Here is an 18,847-nt window from a genome sequence, read left to right as displayed (position 1 = left end):
GCTTAAATCCTCTGGCCCCAGCCATTGATCCATCTTGCCCACACAGAATCTCCTCTATGCAGTGAGTCCTTTTCTAGGTATCGGTTCTAGCCTTCAATAGTCACTATTGTATATTTTACCATATTTTCTCCCATCAGAGGTAGCATCTCATTTTTCTGTGTGTGGCAAAATGCTAGAACTCCTGCTGATAGCACATGGTTCACAGCAAGTCACATTTTCTCCATTATGTCCTAGGGCAGTGGTCGGCAAACTCATTAGTCAACAGAGCCAAATATCAACAGTACAATGATTGAAATTTCTTTTGAGAGCCAAATTTTTTGAACTTAAACTATATAGGTAGGTACATTGTTATTAACTTAATTAGGGTACTCCTAAGGCTTAGGAAGATTCACAGTCAAGGGGCCAAAGAGCCGCATGTGGCTCATGAGCCGCAGTTTGCCAACCACAGTCCTAGGGCAATAGCTGCATAGATCTTTACATAAGAACAAGCTACTGCATCTGGGAATCAGTCCTAGCCCAGGCTCAAAAAAATAGGTGCTTGTGCATATGAGAGATTTAGGTAGTTTTGAATACTTGGAAGATAATAATGGCCTTGCACTTTATTATCTTGGTTAAGATGGAAGAGTATAGCAGAAGCAGACCCCTGGAAAAATTAACCACTCCAGTACAATGTCTTAGCCGAACACCTGCTGGGATGAGAGTTCTGGCATTATATATGCCATGGGCTTCTGATTAATCCGGGCATTACTACTTCTCTGTGGGCAGTGCAACAACATCTCTGTGTAATTGAATTGTAAACAAAAGGAAATAATTAAAAGGCCTAGTCCTTGGTTATAATTTTAATAAATAGATGCTTTTTTCTATGAGGGCAAGAACTTCATATATACTGCTCCAATCCTCGATATTACACAATGGCTGGGTATATAGTAGACACTAATTAAGGGCTCTTCCTTTCACCTTCCCTTCCCACCTCACCCTACCCCATCCCAACCCATCCCATCCCATCCCATCCCATCCCATCCCATCCCATCCCATCCCATCCTCTCTATGTTGAACACAAACTGATTGTCACCAAAATAGATTTCTTCTCTTTTCTTAATTATAAAATTCCGATGTTCATTTATACCAAATGTAAAATTTCAGCCTTTTATAAGTAAAAAGTTGGGTAATACATTGATTAAGGTTTGATGATTATTATGTGCAGTTCTTTTCCCCTAATAATAAACTATTGCCTGATTGGTGTTGCTCAGTAGTTGAATGTCAACCCATGAACCAGGAGGTCTTGGTTTGATTCTTAGTCAGGGCTTGATCCCCAGTAGGAGGTGTGCTGGAGGCAGCTGGTTGATGATTCTCTCTCATCATTGATGTTTCTCTCTCTCTCCCTTCCTCCCTCTCTAAAATCAATTTAAAAATGAATTTAATATTGCTTTACTTATAAATATTCTCTTCTCTAATATAAACGGCACCAATCAGTATGGCGCTCTTTGAGAAGCTTGAGAGTATAGACTCTGAGTTTGGGTCACTTGTGTTCATATTCTGGCTTTCCCCTCGGTGTCCTGGAGTATTTATTTGTAAAATAAAGATCATCTTCATATCAACCTCAATTTTTTTCTTGTAAAGGTTAAGTGAGGGTGTAAAAAGTGTGTTTCAATCCTTAAAACAAAACACAAAACTTTTTATGGTTAACTGAGAATATAAAGTGTTCAAAAAATAAAAGTGTTTAAAATTTAGAAGTTTGTTTAAATGAAAACGTGTCTCTCTGTTTCTGTTACTATCTGCCTTGCTCTTTCTCCCATATTCTGTTCTTACTCCCTATCTAGAAAGTAAGTATAAACTCTCAGAGTGTTACTTTTGTCTGTTCATTTCACGGCCGGATCCACAGCACCTAGAACAGTGCCTGGGCAATCAGCACATATTTGATGGATGGATGAATGAATGAATGAATGAATAATGAAGTTGCTCTACTTTGTAAATTTGCTATCTCAGTATTAGAAAACTTACCTCGAACATTCATTTTTGCTGGTGTTTATATTTTAATCAGTGAATCAAATTTATTTTATTTTCCATTTTGATGTGTTTGCTTTTAAGGTTTTTTATCTAAAGCTTGGGCCAATTTAAGTTTAATTTTTAATCACAACAGTCTAGTATTCATAACCAAAGTATTTTCATGAAATTCAAAAGGCCTAGAGTGAACCACAATACTAATTGCTAGGGAATTGCTTTTTTTGTCATTTGAACAGTAATGAAAATATATTTGTATGGATTAACACCCAATTTTTATATCCTCAGTCAGCACTTTTTGACCACTTTGCTCAAAAAATAGTAACAGTAGCTCCTTTCTACAATCCCTTGTAGGTCAATTTTATTAATTAGAAATTTACCTTATTACTTCACACTGATAGTACTATTTGATATGATACCTTCTTCTGACTGTTAGGTTTTCTAATTCTCTTACTATTTGTCTCCTCCCGTTTTCCTTTCCCGTGTTTTCACTCAGGCTTGGCCTACTAACTCTTAGGAGGCTAAGGGACCCTGTGTGAGCTTGTTTTTTCCTTTGAGTTGTCTACTAACTCTTAAGTGCCTTAAGTGGATGTAGTTCAGAGAATGAATCACTTAGTTGTTGACTAGTCAAACTGTAAATTGAAGATACTCTGTTCTTTTATACAAAAAGGAAAGCAAAAGGTCCTATAAAGATAGCTATCCAAACAAATTTAAAGACACATATAATGGCCACTTTGGTTCATGATTTCAATTTATGGGAAGCCAATATAGACAGTTTGCAATAATATTTTTAACCAAAAAATGTAAATGTTTTGTTTACCCAATCAGCATTTTAAGGCCCTTTTAAAAAAAATATTTGTCTTTATTGTTGAAAGTATTACAGATGTCCCCTTTAATTCCCCCCCACCCCATTGACCCCTTCTATCCCTCCTGTACCCCTCCTCCCCCTAGGCCTTCACCACACTATTTTCTGTGTCCATGAGCTATACATACATGCATACAAGTTCTTTGGTTGATCTCTCCTACCACCCACCTCACTCCTGCCTTCCCTCTGAGATTCAACAGTCTAATCCATTTCTCTATGTCTCTGGATCTCTTTTGTTCATTGCTTTATTTGTTCATTACATTTCATATTAAGTGAGATCATGTGATACTTGTCTTTCTCTAGTTCTTAGTTCTGTAAGGAGTGGTACTTCAAATTGAAAAAGTAGTCATAGTCCCTGTTCTCAAACAATTCATGTTACGGTAGAGGGTTCAGCATGAGCATCAGGGAAGATCCTATTGGTTCTGTCTTTGGTGGGTCTGGTGATATATGAAAAACTATGTGTAAATACTAATGTTTGAATTTCAGAATGTATTTCCTAAAGGAAGTAAAAAGGTTTAAAGGGTGAGGATATCTGTAGGAGAGTTTGTACTGTCATTACCCATGATTATCAATTATGAAGAGATATGCTTACTCTTAAAAAACCAGAGAAAATTACCTTAGGTAAATAGCCGGTATTTATTGAATATGCTCCATTTGTTGAAATAATGGTTGTGCAGGGAAATACAAGAAGGTGACTAAAGAATTGATTTCAATTGCCTGTTTAGTAACAAGCCTGCCTTTAAATATGAACTTAGAGCCCTACCCGGTTTGGCTCAGGAGATAGCGCGTTGGCCTGTGGACTGAAGGGTCCCAGGTTCGATTCCGGTCAAGGGCATGTACCTTGGTTGCGGGCACATCCCTAGTGGGAGGTGTGCAGGAGGCAGCTGATCGATGTTTCTCTCTCATCGATGTTTCTCTCTATCCCTCTCCCTTCCTCTCTGTAAAAAATCAATAAAATATATTTAAAAAATAAATAAATATGGACTTAGATTGCTTTTGTGGTAAAAAAAAAAAAAAAAAAATCTCACAAATTGGCCATGTATGGTGGATACTAAGTAGAAAAAATGCAGTGAATTCCACTGCTTTAATATTTTCAAATCCTTAAACAAAATATAATATGTTTATTAGTGAATATGTTCCTCTATTTATGTGTATGTGTAATTTTAATCAATAGTGATTCTGCAAAAAGAACTTAATTTTTAGTTTATGCTAATCACTATCTGACAAAATATAATTTCTTATCCATAGATAATGAACTGTCATTGTTTGGCATGTATATAGTTAATTAACCTCCTGCTAATAGCATAATACTCTAATAGCATAATATATACTAAGTACCACAATTAACTAATGCATCCGATGCTTGTACGAAGCACTATGACTCACCAGAAAGTTTAAAAATTGATATGACTGGTTGATAGAACCATTAGAAAACATTGAAATTCCAAAGAAACACTTGAATGACATCATACCTTTTTTGTGTGAAATGTCTGACATGTTGATTATTAGTTCAATAAGAAAACAATAATAAAAGAAATACAAAAACATTGTGGAAATTTAAAGAAAATGAAGACAATCCCTCTTGTAAATCTACCATTTAACTAAACTTACATTTTTTACTTCTTTCTTTCTAATATGATTAAAATCTGAATTTGTTTAGATTATTATTATAATTACAGCCTCAGCGTATGTACACATTAGTACATAGAGAATATGTACTAATGTGTATGTTTGTGTGCATATATGGTTCGATAGCAAAATGTACTACGGAGTTTCCCAGTGTTTTGTCGGTTTTTTTTGTGTGTGTGTTTTTGTTTGTTTGTTTTCCACAGCAGTTCTCTCTAGGTAAAAGTGATTAGATGCATCCTAGGGTCTTAGCTTGAAGAGCCTGTTGCAACATACCAGAATAGTTATTGGAAATCTCGGAATATGTTTGAAAAAATTCGTGTGTTCTTTTAATTAGGAGAATATTTAAATTTCTTATGTACCAAATTCATTACCTTTTCTGAGTGAACATTGTAGTGAAGTAGATCATGGAGGAAAAGGTGTCACATGTAAATCAAATATTGTTTCTATACCATGGTTTTTCTGCTACATTAGTACCTTATACATTGTGGGGGAAAACTATACTGGCAAACAATGAAAAATATAAAAACCTACTCAAATAGTACTACAACTAGAGCCATAAAATAAAGTATTTTTCATCATTAATATAATGTATTTTTTGTTTGTTTTTACAGAAGTGTTTAAATGTTCAGTAAATTGGAGGAAAAAAACATGGATGTTTAACAACTGAAAACCACATTAAGGTAATTGTAGATTATTGTTGCCAATCCATTTGTTAGTAACTTACAAGTGTATTTAAATTACTTATATTCAAGTTTGTATATTCTTTTATGAGTGTCACATTGAAAATTGATATTGTATAATGAGTTATTAGAGTTAAATTTTACATGTTTTGGAAAATCAATTGATATTTCTTGTGGACAAATATGTAAATAATATAGTTCAAAGTATTTGCTGTGGTGAGGAATTATATTCCAGCTATATTAAATATAAAGGAGCTACTAAAAATAAATAATTTTATTGGCTCTCTACCTCTTTGGAAAGGCAAATAACTATACTATCTTAAATGTCTGATAACTATTCAGAATTCTGTTTTTAATTCCTGCATGTATACCAACACAATCAAAGTTATTTTTGTTTAATTTATCGTTGTTCTCAATTACATATCCATGACAATAAATGTGAATATTAGGAAATGTGAATATTAGCAAGTAATTTATTTTGAGAAATAATGTTTTTATTTATTACAAATATATTTATAGAGTTCATCATAAAAGATTTTGAAGAACATAACCTTAGGCCAGCATGCATATGTGCATGTTCTTCAGAAAATCATTTTGAAACCAAAACATGTGGGTGTTTTGAGCCTGGTTCTTGTCATGAATGAAGTTGTGGACAAAAACGATTAATGGAACCAAAGTTTATTGGGAGAGGCCTGTCCTGGAAAAGGTGTAGCTGGGGTTCCAGGAGCAGGGCAGTGTCCAGGGTTTCTTTCCATGTTAAAATGGGGAGTAGTTTCCATCCAAGCTAATTACGGTCTATTAGTCCATGTGTGAAGGCCCACATGGCCATAAGCCACATGGGTGCAGGGATGTGCTCTCCTGCACCAGGAATGAACCCATTGCGTGCTGAGGATAAGAGGAAATAGCACCTTTTAATTTAGGGAGTGGAAACAGCCTTGCCAGCTCCTGACATACTTGGGATTGGTTTATACACCATACTGCTTTGTGATTGGTTATCTGCAGCTTCCTGTCTTAGCAATATCCATACACCTTAAAGTTCATGCCTCTGGCCCTACCTGCTCAGTTGGGGTACCTTAGAAACTCCACCTAGTTTTATTTCCTACACCCCCTGGTCCATGTCCCTGTCCACATAGCTGACTTCTGTCTCCTCAATTTGAAGACAAACTAGGCCTTTATAATATTTATTCAACAGTGAAGTTGGAATTTCCTCTTTTTTTGAAGTTACTGAAATTAATTTCTGGAGAGCAACTTTGTATTGTCTATAATGTCAGTTATTTTAAACTAGAAGCCTGATGCACAAAATTCGTGCAAGAAGCTTGGCCCCTCCAGCCCGGCTGGCCCTTGCATTTCCTTGCAGCCTCTCACAGCCCAGGCTTTGTCCAGAAGGTCGTTCGGCTCTTTGGTCTAATTAGCCTATTAGGTTTTTTTTTTATATAGGATACTAGAGGCCCAGAGCACAACATTTGTTGCACTAGGGGTGTGGGGGGATCCCTTCAGCCTGGCCTGCACCTTCTCGCAGTCCAGGACCCCTCGGGGGATGGCCTAAGCTGGCAGTCGGACATCCCCCGAGGGGTCCTTAGTGTTGCTGCGGAGTTGGGAGAGGCTCCTCTCGCCACTGCTGCTTTACTTACCAGCTGTGAGCCTGCCAGCTGTGAGCCGGCTTCTGGATGAGTGGCACTCCCCCTGTGGGAGCCCTGCTCAGCCAGAAGCCAAGCTTGCTACTCCTTAGCGCTGTGTCAGAGGCGGGAGAAGCTCCTGTCACCGCTGCTGCGCTCGCCAGTCGTGAGCCCGGCTTCTGGCTGAGCAGCACAACCCCTGTGGGAGAGCACTGACCACCAGGGGGAAGCTCCTGCATTGAGCGTCTTCCCCCTGGTGGTCAGTGTGCATCATAGCGACCAGTTGTTCCACAGTTCAGTCGATTTGCAAATTAGGGTTTTATTTTATAGGACTAGAGGCCCAGTGCACTAATTCGTGCACAGGTGGGGTCCAGCCAGCCCGCCCTGAATTGGGGCTGATCTGGCCAGGCCAGTGCGGGGGTAGGGGACACAGGAGGTTGGCCGGCCGGCCCTGCCCCTGATTGGGATTTCAGGGGCCGATCGGGGGTGGAGCTGGCTGGGGGTAGGGACTGCCGGTGGTTGGCCGCAGGCCCCATCCCTGTTCTATTCAGGACCAGCCATGGGGAGGGGCCGCCCCCAGATTGAGCCAGTTGGCCGGCCTCAGTGTGCATCATCGCAACCGGTTGTTCCAGACGTTCTGGTCATTCTGGCTTTCTGGTTGCTTGGCTTTTATATGTATAGATAGCCTTAAATTAGAAGTATTAACTTTATTATTCTTCATATTAAACTAAATCATGTTCATTTTGAATTGCTGATATAATATGTTTTATAAATTATTATCAATCTGTTTCAAAGGTTTTCTGTTTTTCTTTTTAGGGTAAGGTAAGGAGTAGCTTAGACTATAAAAATACTGCACTTGCCTTTGTAGGCACTAACTTGTACAATTGTTATTCCTTCTTGTGATATTTTTATCTTAGTTTCATTGTCACTGCTTTCTTTCCACATTTATTCACAATGCAAATTAGTATCATTCCTATATTCCAGAATAGATTTGATTGAATTGATTTTATTTATATTTACTAGCTTATTTATACATTAACATACATTTTCAGACATTCTGTTACTGACTTGCATATGAAATGGATTTTGGTACTTAGGGAAAGAAATAAATTAAAAATAGGTTATTTTAATCATTTTAAAAAAACTAAAGCCAAGCAATATCTGATCCGCTTGCTCTGGAGAAAATAAATGCTGGTGGGAAATTGAAACTCTATGGAAATTATTATATACATTTTAAAAAAGTCAAGGACAAACTGTAAGGAGACAAAAAGGTGGGGGTGCAGGTCACTTTTGGTGGAGGCTCTTAAAACCTCATGGAAGCTGTGAAATTCTCTGAGGCATTGTTAAGGCAGGGAGGGTGAGGTCATGCATTCCAGGCCAATAGAATAGTTTTTGAAAAGGGTCACGAAGGAGCAAGGGATGGCAAATGAAGGATTGATATGTCTGGTGTGGCTAAAGGATTAGGCACATGTGGTTGGACAATGTTAAGAGATGAGTCTGGAAAAATAGTTTTGGAACAGTCCATGGAATATCAGGTTTGCCATAATAAAGCTTAATTTTCCATCCTAATCCCTAGAATGGATTATTAACTTAATGGTACCCATAGAGTTTTGAGTAGAACATTTTAGAACCTCTCCTGGTGGAAAATAAAAAAGAATTAAGATCTTATACCATTTAATATAATGACTGTTATAGTCCCCTAAATATGAAGTTTCTGTAGGAATCATAGGAACTTTTACAGTGTTGCATGGTGTTGAATGATTGGCAGTATTTGCTTCCTTGTTTTTTAACTGATATATTCATATATCATAAATTCACCTTTTTAATGTATATAATTCAGTGGGTTTTTGTATATTCACAAAGTTGTATGAGTATCTCCACTGTCTAATCCAAACCATTTTTTTCATTCCTAAAATAAACCTTGTACCCATGAAAAGTTACTTCCCTCCCCCCTGCCCTCCTCTGGCAAAATAATATACTTTCTGCCTCTGTGGATTTACCACCGAAATGGAATTATATAATGCATAACCCTTTGTATGGTTCTTTTACTGAACACAATGTTTTTAAGTTTCATACTTGTTGTATGAATTAGTACTTAATTTCTTTTTATGTCTGAATAACATTCCATTGCAGGATATGTATATATCACATTTTTCATCCGTGTATTAGTTGATGGACTTTGGGTTTCTTACACATTTTGGCTATTGGGAATGATCCTGCTACAAGTATTTGTGCACAAGTTTTTGTGTAGTTATATGTATTCATTTCTTTTAGATCTATACCTGGGGTAAAATTGCTGGGTGATATGATAACTACATTTTACCTTTTGAGGAATGTCAAGGCTATTTTACAAAGTGGCTGCCCCATTTTACATTTACACCAGAAATACATGAGTGTTCCAATTTCGCCATATCCTTGCCAAAAGTTATTACTGTCTGTCATTTGGATTATAGCCATCCAAATGGATGTCAAGTAGAATCTCATTGGATTTTGATGGCAATGTTTATTTTTAAGAGTATTTTAGTGTATTGATGTTGCATGTGTTTGGATAAGTGCACTAATGGAATTATTATCAATTTTAAATAGACTAGTCCTCATATTTAGACAGTTGATTTTATGAAGTGTTAAATAAAAATTACAAAATGTAGATTGTTTGATTACTACTTGCCCAAGTCTACAATTAAAAAAAAAAGAATATTCTTCCTACTCCTACTATAGGATATTTTTCAGATTTAATGTTTTATATAATAAAAGCCTAATATGCACATTGTCCCCTCGGGTGGTTGTTTGACCAGGAGACCAGGAGACCAGGAGGTCAACTGCTCACTATGACATGTGCTGACCACCAGGGGGCGGCATGGAGCATGGTGGGTGTTGGTGACGCTCTGTGACCTCTTGCCGGCTACCTGGGGGCATGGGTGACGGGGATGGAGGTGCAGTCAGAATGTGCGGTGTCCGCCAAGCTCACTCTCACTCCACCTGCTACCATCCCCCAGGATGCCAGGGCCAGAAGCCCATGAGGAGCCTTCCCTGCACCCACGCGGCCTCTCCTGGGTGAGCCAGGTTGCAGCCGCTGGGACCGCAGGGGCCACTCGGGCTCCCTGTGGGTTCACGCAGGAGCCGGTCTGCGAGGCTGGCTAGGAGACAGTGCGCTGCCCGCCCGGCTTCTGTGTGGCACCACTGGGTGGCCTAGAGGCCCACACTGCGCCTCGGTTGTGGAGTCGGCTGCGCTCACTGCATCTCCACATGGGGACTCAACTCGGGTGCCATGACTCAGGTGGAGGGGGGCACACGTGGGCCCAGGGGCCCAGGTGCTGTCCCGGGCCCAGAGGTCAGCTGGGACCTGCCCTTCCATGCCAGACACTCACGCTTCCATTGACAGCCAGGCCTAGGGACCACACCCATGTACGACTTTCGTGCACTGGGCCTCTAGTATGATATAAACATTAATAACCTCAGATTTATTAATGAGCTAGCTAAACACTTAAAATTAACAAGAAGATTGTAAAATAGGGCTTTGTCTCTTATATCATAAGTGATTAAACTTGTCCTAAGTACATATTTTGTCTTGAGGTGTAAGTTAATGATAGTATACAGCAATAAGAATAGCCAAGACTATTCTTAATAAATTAATATCTGAAACACAGATGCAAACTTCTCTGGCATTTTCAGTAATGTTTAAAGTCATGTTCAATTGAGTCACCTACAAATTTCCATCAAACTTTATGATAAATGTTTAGAAGCCTTATTTGAGATTTCCTGCAGGGAAGGAATAAAGTCATTGGGGAAACCCTAGTCCTTCCTGCTGTGGTGAACATGGCTGAAATCATGCAAGAGAAATTGCATGGCAACAAATAAAGAGGTATTCTTGTGTCAGCAAATACTATTGGAAGATGGCCTGAGGAACATTGCTTTAATCAGAAAAGATAAGTGTTAGAACATATTATGTAATATGAGACACTCACTTCACATTTGGACAACATAAATGCTTTTCCAACATGTGCCAATTTATAATACTTGCTGGATTTTTAAAAAAAAGTCAGGTTTATTGATGTATAACTTATGCATAATAAACTCATTCTTTTTAATTCATAATTTTATTTTCATAAACACATCACATTGTGTAAGATACCACCAAAGTCAAGATAAAAAACATATCCATGACTCCCAGAACTTCTCTCATGCGCCTTTGTAGACTGGTCAACCCCTCCTGCCACTATTAGCCTTAAGAACCTCAAATTCTATTTTCATAAGATACAAAAGAAAATCTGAGAGGAAAGTGAAGTTTTGAAGCTAGACCTTATCCTCTGTGCTTCAACATAGAGTTTGGAATAGAGTTAGTTTGGCATTTCTAAGCATTACATGTTTCTATAATAATTTCTTAAACCTCAAAGGAAAGATGTACTGGAGAAATACTGTCCACAGTAAATGACCTCTTGGAATGTATTTAACCTCAGTGTCAAACTAGTTTTCAAAATGACAAAGCCTATTCAGAAACATCACTCCAAGAAAAGCTTTGGTTAATGGCTCATTCATCCAAATCCTTAGGCAAGAATCCTTGGAGTAATTGTTGGATTTTCTTTAGCACATATTGCACACACATCTGCACTTTCTCTCTGACTTCTGATCACCTCCTTGGTTACCACCTTGGTCCATATCACAATCCCTTCTCACCTGGGGAATTGGAACAGCCTTTTTGTTGGTGTTGTCCACTGTCTTTATTATACCTCGCTCAGAGACATGTTCATCTTCAACCTTCTATCTACTCCAGCTGCCCTGTTTACATTGTGGTTTGCTGAACACACAAAGCCACTGTACTTGAGCCCTTGTTCCCTGTGCCAATCACATTCTCCCTAGTTATTTCCATGCCTTATTCCCTAGGCTTCAGATATTCTTTTTTCATGGCAGCCTTCCCTGAACATCCTATTTAAAACTGAAACTGCCTGGAGACACCCTCTGTCCTCTCCCCTGTTTTCTTCTCCAGACCACATATTACCACATTTCATATAATTTTGTTGATGATCTCTTCCCATTAATTAATTAATATAATCTAAATATTTTTCCTTGTAATATTTTTTAGTTTCTGTTTTTGTGTTGTTTTTTGTGTTTTTGTTTATGTTTTTGTTTTTCCTTTCCTCATGGTTTTGGATACTAGAAATGTAACTTTGGAGGTATGTCGGTAACTGTTTGGCTAAAAGCAGGAGGATATCTGGGAATATTTACAACAACTCAGGTGAGGTATAATTAAGATTGGGTTTAAGGCAACAACATTGGGGATTGAGACGTAATAACAAATTTGAGACTCTTCAGAGGTCAAATTAAGAGGTCTTAGTGAATGATTGCATTTCAGTAGAGAAAGTTGAAGTCTCAGTGGAATGAGTCTAAGGTTTAAAACTGGCCACCCTGATTGTGTGTGGCATAGTTTACTGACCTTTAGGTAGCAGGATTCTTTGTGTGTGTTTACAAAATAATAATGTTTATGCAGAAATAATAGTGCTTGTTTTTTACAGAAATGATATCCAGAGCTAGATGTTAATTTTTATATTTAGGTTTGAGAGATCTCTACAGATATAACACTTTAAACTGAAGGTATCTCACTTTTTTTTACCCAGTGTTTACTGAATTCAAAAGGAGAGCGTTGGTTTGCTATGAAATCATATTTTCTAATTAATTAAAAAAATACATTCAGAAAGTGCAGAATGTAAAAACTGGCCATGGGCAGAGTAAAAGCACATTAATTATTCAGACAGTTATCCCTGCTTATTCCATTCTTGGAGAAATAGTGGCTGTCAGAATCTGTCAGCTGTAGAGTTAGTGCCCTTCAGAATTTACACGCATAAATGGTGACCTTTTGGAAAATTTGCATAAAGATAAGTCTGGCATTGGAATGATAGCTGCCAGTCAGCTGAGCAGAGCAAACGTTGTCAGCCACTGCTAACACCGCAGAATTGACTATGAAACAATGAACAGCAAATGGAGCACATGCAAAACCACAGGAATACAAAAATAAAACCTATTTTTAATAATTTTACAACAGTTAAAGAAGTATAACCAATTACTGAATATCCTTATATTAGTACTAGAGGCCCGATGCACGAAATTCATGCAAGAGTAGGCCTTCCTTCCCCTGGCTGCCAGCATCAGCTTCCCTCTGGCACTCGGGACCTGGGCTTCCCTCTGGCACATGGGACCTGGGCTTCCCTTGCAGCCCTGGCTTCATCCAGAAGGTCATCTGGTCTAATTAGCATAGTATGCTTTTATTATTATAGGTTTTTGGTGCATATAGCTTTTCTCACTAAAGGTTTCTGGTAAAAAAAGTTTATGTTTTATAATAACTAAATTTTATAATCTAACCGTTTAACCATAAATATTTAATATTACATTTTATGTTATAAAATTAATGTATACTCATTATAGAAAATTTAGAAAATGTTGCAAAGAGAGAATATTAATGTTATCCATTATCCCATCTCCAGAGAAATCCATGATTAACCGTTTGGTGTAAATTCTTAGTTAGCTTTTAAATAAATAAACATAAACATATTTATTGCTTTATAACATGGCCAAGTACCTTTTTGCTAGCATCACACTACATTTTACTCATCATAAATGTTACTGAGGAAGGCATATATTCATATAAATCTTTTGGTACATAAGTGATTATTTCCTGGAATAGCAGCTTATAGCAGTGGAATTATTTTAAAGCTTTTGATACACATGTGAAAAATCAGGATTCACTTTCAGAAGCGGTCACTTTACCTGTATCCTCACCTTTCTTTAATCATTTTTAAATGTTATATTTTAAATGTCTGATGAAAGCTTGTCATTTAGGAAATGTCTTATTAAAATTAAGGCAGAAAAATCATTTTCAATGTAAAAATACAATTTTCTTTGTATATTAATTACAAATTTCAATTTCTTTGTATAGTAGCATGCTCCTTACCACTTACCTCAGCCATCAACCTCAACTTAAAATGATCGTATTTCATTCAGAACAGTGCTGAACAGCGAGGTGTGCAGGAAGTATAACCTCTAAGATAATCGCAGTGCTCACATTCCATCATTTCTGATTTTTATGGTTAAACCCTGAACCAGCAGTGGCCCAGACAGAAGCTTATGTCCTCATCCTTGTACTTCACCAGATCTCCTTTATCTTAAACTGTCCTCTGTTGCCTCTAATCCATGGCATTGGAAACATTTTATCATGGTTCAGAAAAGGCTGCTTATTTTCTCCTGAATCAGGGATGCTATATTGAATAGAATGAGAGCTGCTCTATGCTGTAAATATTTATAGATAGGGGATTTTGTGCCACAGCTAGAAGGTAAAAAGAGTCTATTACTCTCAAATTTTTTATAGGACAGGGAATTGTTCATGATTTTTTAAATTGAGTGTCCACATTTAAAAATTTTTATTGAGTACGGTCCTTTAAAATTACCCATTATAAATGTTTGAGCAATTTTAACATACTTATATACCCATGTAACTGTGACTGTCATCTGTCTGTCTATCTGTCTAGATATCTGGCTGTCTATCAGTGCTTGTGTTTGTTTGTTTGTTTTCTATCTACAGTTCTGAGATGTAAGATTTGATAGAATTGTGTTTGCTCACAAGTAGGGTACAAAGTATTTTGATCACCTAAAAATTCCCTCATGCTGCCCCTTTGTAGTTCTCTGTCCCTAACCCCTAGCAACCATGTATCTGTCTTCATTTCTATATTTATGTATTTTTCAGATGTCCTATAAATGAATCGTATAGTAGGAAGTTTTTTGAGACTGGCTTCTTTCATCATAATGCCTTTGAGATTCATCCTTGTTTTGCAGGATATAAATAATGTATTTGTTCTTTATTGCTGGGCAGTACTCCATCTTGTGGACGTCTCACAATTCTTTTATTTATCTACCTGTTGAAGAACATTTGGGTTGTTTCTAATCTTTTGGTGGTAATAAAGTTCCTATAAACATTTATATGCTGTGTGTATGTGCATGTGTGTATACACATACATTTTTATTTCTCTAGGATAAATACCCAAGAGTTGGATTGGGTCATATGATAAATGTATATATTTATTTTTAAAATTATTTTTGTTTTATTTTTCTTACCATATTTTGTTCCCGTTTATATTTTATTTCTATTTTAGGTGCCATTGCTATTATAAATTGGAGTTGTGCAAAAATTTTACACTTCAAGTGCTGAGTAAAATAGTGATTTTTTTAAAAAAAAAAACTAGCTTGACTATGGAAAGAACTGCTTTTATTGGTCTCTGCATTTGGGTAGGAAAAATTACATCATCTAAGTGCAAAAAGAAGCTTTTATTAGCTTTCCTTTCTTGATATTCACTTTTTTTAGGAGTGTATCTTGATTCCTTTAGTGAATGATCCCAAAACAACTAACTACAGAAACTACAGCTTAACTGTTTCTGCTCTAGATGTATTTTAGATCTTTTATTCTATCTAAAGCTCATTTACATAGAGAAGGCCCTCATTGAGAATTTATTTTACAATATGTTCTAACAGATGTGGTCACCCAGCATCTAAGACCCAGCAGATTAAGTTTACCAAATTATTAAAAAAAAAAAAGAAATAGTGAAAACTAATATGAATCTAATATAGTATATTAAGGATAGGGAACAAATAAGCATTAAAAGTCAGAAAAATTTAGTAAATATAGCAGGCTGGGTCTACTCTATATCAGAGCAAAGTTTCATTATGTATCTAAGAGGCTCTGAGCGATACCCATTTTGCAAATGTGTTTTTTATTAGGAAGAATGCTGGGTCAAATTTCCTTCACTCTAGGCCTGGTCTTGCCATTAACTTGCTGTGAGACCCAGGGCACATCATATAATCTCTCTGGATTGTAGAATTCTCATTTGTCCAATTAGTGAGAACAGCATTATATTATCCATAAAGGACATTCTTGCTTTTTTTAAAAAAATAGGATGCTGCAATTCTGTGATGATCTTGGGTCATTCAGAAGAAAAAGTAAGTGTGTGTGTTTAATATAACATGTTAGGAAACAAGGATATATAAAATATATTTTCAGAAACCTAAAAAATATATATGACTTTGAAAATTAGTTTTTGTACTTGGAAAAAATCCACTAAGTGTTCCAGAAAGCTTGAAGGTATTATAATCACTGATTTCCCTAATTGTTTTTCAAAAATTTAATAATTAAAAAATTCTGGATGTTGTTTTATATTAATTAAATACAAGGGTACATGTAAACTCATATCCCCATTTGTTCGTATTATAGGATCTTGAAAATTATTATTGAAAAAATTTTCAGAGTTTTCAATGTCAAAAAATGTTTTAAATTAATGTCCCTCATTAATTATGAAACAGGTGTGATACTAAACTCTCCATTTTTTCAGAGTAAATATCCATTATTCTAAACAATTTCAAGCTTATATACTCACAAGAAGAGGAATCTGCTTAAAGACATCACCTTTGGTTATATTTGCTTAATGCAGAATAAATACTACTTCATTACGTTAACATATTTCAAAGACTGAGGAATGTCATCATAAATCTTGACGAGGATGAAGATTACAACCCAATTGTAATTTATGTGAACGTGTAATTATTTAGTACATCTTATATCAGTGTGTAGTGTGCATAAGACCTCTGCTAAGTTCTGGAGTAGTGATCATGCTATCCTGACCTCGAGAAGATCAAGACTAGTTGGGAGTACAGCAATAGGTATAATTAGCTCTACTGTAATATGTTGAGTACCATAATAGAAGCATGAGGAAAAGGAGCAATTGATTCAGAATAAAAGACCTTGGGAAAGTTTTGCAGAAGTGGTACCATAGGAGAATGATTTTACTAGAGAAGAGAGAATGGACATTTTAAGAGAGAATAATGAATGACCTGTGCTGGGGAATATATTTTTTCCTGAGTGATAGAGTATCAGGTAAAGATATTAAAGAAGAAATCTGAGGACATGTTAACGGACCATTTTTACGTTATTACATGTTATAATTATACAGATATTAATGTGATACTGTTATTTTAAAGAACAACATCTCTTAGGTATATGAGAGATTCATTGCATTAAAGGTGGATAAGACAGTCTGATAAAAAAATGGAGAGGTCTAGAACGAATAGCTACAGCATTCTGTGAACTGTTCAAAACACCACTGCTCTCAGCAGTGAACTTTTACATAAATCTTTGAAATATATACTTTTAGAAATTATTTGTCCTGGGAGAACTGCAGTTTTCTTCTTTAAAACATTATAAATTTTATACTTAAATAATAGTTTCTTTTATATCTTTCCAATCCATCTAGTATATAATATGTGCATTTTTTCTTGGGTCTAAAATGTGTTAGTGAAAGAGAATTTAATTGCTTGAGAAAAAAAAAAGAAATAAAGAAATTGGATTTCTTGGTTTGGTTTAGTGCTGCCTTCAATGTTCTGAGAACAATAAGGCAATTAACTAAAATGTTTATACACAAAATTTAATTCCTAGGGAGTAGCTTCTCAAATTGCCTCTTACAAGTGTAATGGAAGCAAGTAATTGTTTGCTGGTTTTGTTGCCAAAAATTGTGAATGGCTAGATTTTTGTAAAACTTGGTTGTAATGCATGTGTAATCATGTAATCTCTCCATTATAAATTTTAGTGAAGAAATTGAATTTTGTAGACAAACACTTTTTGTTATATTGCATCTCAGTGTTCTCAGTCACAAGTAAAGAAATACTTTTTGTTATTAATTATTCCACAAGTGAAGTTTTTAATAGATTTTTTCATTTCAATTTAATTTCTTCCCTGATTAAATATACTAGATTAGCAATATTTTTGGACTGACAGTTTATGGATAATCTAGTGATAAGTATTTGAAAGTTCAATGTTTATTCTCAGCATATATAAATATCCAAAGAAAGCTAACGTTTCTGATCATTACACCTTTACCAGTAAATATTTTAGCAATAATTCCCTCTGATACCACCTTTGAAAAGCTTTGCTAGTAGGACAAGAGTGGCGGAAGTGTATTAAAAACCTTAGCTATAGATATAGCTTCTGAAAAGTTATCCCTGGGCCAACAGTTGTATAGATAATTTCTAATAGCTTAGCTTTACTGTACTACATTATTTCAGTTGCATTTTATCTCAACTGGTATATTTTCTCCTTGAAGTTTAAGCATATTATTAGGTTAATCCTATACAATAAATATAATACAAATAGGAGGGCTATTATATCTTATTATATCCATTCAGCAAAATATAAAAACAAAGTTTTCTTGTAATAGCCAGTTGTAACCCATTTGGAAAAGATAAAAAAAATTAGCCCTAGCCAGTTTGGCTCAGTGGATAGAGTGTCAGCCTACAGACTAAAGGGTCCAAGGTTTGATTCCGGCCAGGGTACATGCCCAGGTTGCAGGCTCAGCCCCCCCCCCCCCCCCCCCCCGACATGCAGGAGTCAGCCAATCAATGATTCTCTTTCATCATTGATGTTTCTATCTCTCTATCTCTCTCCCTTCCTCTCTGAAATCAATAAGCAAATAAATAAAAGTAAAAAAAAAGAAAATTATAAGGTAGCTGAAAAGCTTTTAACTGGCATGGACTACAGTGGAATGTCAACAATGTTTAATGTAAAACAATTTTTAAAACATTGATATGGAGGGGTATAGCTTAACTGTTAGTTTTGAAAGAGTGACACTAATAGGTTGTTTTTTATCCCATCTTCTGAGAGAGCACATTGTGCTCACGTTAAGAGGCAAATGAGGAATAATGAGCTAATGGTGTCCACCAAACTGTATTCACCATAAATTGAAGACCACATCTGACTTGAGATCATTTTTAAGTTGCATTTACTATAGCCTATTTTTAGCTAAAGAGTGGAAGGATTTACTTGTGAAGTGCTACCTACAGTGTGCCTTTCACCCAAATGCTCTTCACAGTTTCTGTGTATACTTGATACCCAATGACAAGTATTTTTTTTTAGCTTTAGCTATAGCAGAAAGGGAACTGTTAATAAAGTTTGTAATTAAAATCATTACATTTCCCCTTCATTATATATGTATTAATGTTCGAAAACTAGAACGCAGGCTCTGGCCAGA

The 18,847-nt window shown here is 36.2% G+C and overlaps 1 protein-coding gene across 24 annotated transcripts in view; it reads left to right on the top strand.

Moving 5' to 3' along the window:
* The window catches only part of ADGRL3 (adhesion G protein-coupled receptor L3), a 764,879-nt gene that overhangs the window by 158,598 nt on the left and 587,434 nt on the right, over positions 1-18,847 (top strand). For all 24 annotated transcript variants that reach the window (XM_070395881.1, XM_070395997.1, XM_070396008.1 and 21 more), the window contains exon 2: positions 5,107-5,175. The gene's annotated coding sequence lies outside the window, so the exon portion shown is untranslated. The remainder of the gene's footprint in view (positions 1-5,106; positions 5,176-18,847) is intronic.

This window comes from Myotis yumanensis, unplaced genomic scaffold, assembly GCF_028538775.1.
Source record: "Myotis yumanensis isolate MYYU_CA2020_CCGP unplaced genomic scaffold, mMyoYum1.0.hap1 SCAF_1, whole genome shotgun sequence".
NCBI classification, from domain to species: Eukaryota; Metazoa; Chordata; class Mammalia; order Chiroptera; family Vespertilionidae; genus Myotis; species Myotis yumanensis.
Note: the sequence above shows the minus strand (reverse complement) of the source record. Positions and strands in the feature narration are given on the sequence as shown.